A 571-nucleotide genomic window follows, 5' to 3' on the forward strand; every position below is an offset into this window, starting at 1 on the left:
GGAAAGAACCCAGAAGCCCAGTCCCTCCACCTTCCCTACCTCAACACTACTAGATTGCACTCCCCACCCCAAGCTATAAGGAAAGAACCCAGGCGTCCTTCTCCCTGGCAGGCCCCTCCCTTGGAGCCTCTTGTGAACAGGATGTTCGGTCAAAGTGTATGTAGATACAGCAACAGTTCACCACCCCCTACACTCACCTCCCCCCATCCCTCCCACGCCTGCCCCCCCTCCCCACTGCGGGCGGCATGGGGTGGGGCTGCCTCTGCCCAGGTCCCAAATTCCAGCCTCCCCCTGCCCTTGGGTGGGGGAAATTTCTCCAGCTGGGGTGGAAGGAGTGGGTGTGGGCCCCCCTCAATCTGGGACTGCCCCTCCAGAGAACCCCACACTGGGCTCCTCTTTCTTCCAACCCAAGCCAGAGCTCCCTCCCCCAAATCAGCTGAGCCCCCCACAACCTATTGCCCCTCCCCAGGCCAGGCCCCCTTGACTCCACCCCCCAACACAGACCTGTACCCCCCTCCCTCTTCCCCTCCGTTAGGCCAGGACCCCCATTTCCACCCTTCCTTCTATGCCC

The 571-nt window shown here is 62.2% G+C and overlaps 1 protein-coding gene across 2 annotated transcripts in view; it reads right to left on the reverse strand.

Annotated features, from left to right (window-relative positions):
* Positions 1-571, reverse strand: part of RRAS (RAS related) — a 4,427-nt gene that overhangs the window by 2,806 nt on the left and 1,050 nt on the right. The window lies entirely within an intron of this gene.

Source organism: Alligator sinensis, unplaced genomic scaffold (assembly GCF_000455745.1).
Source record: "Alligator sinensis unplaced genomic scaffold, ASM45574v1 scaffold647_2, whole genome shotgun sequence".
NCBI lineage: Eukaryota > Metazoa > Chordata > Crocodylia > Alligatoridae > Alligator > Alligator sinensis.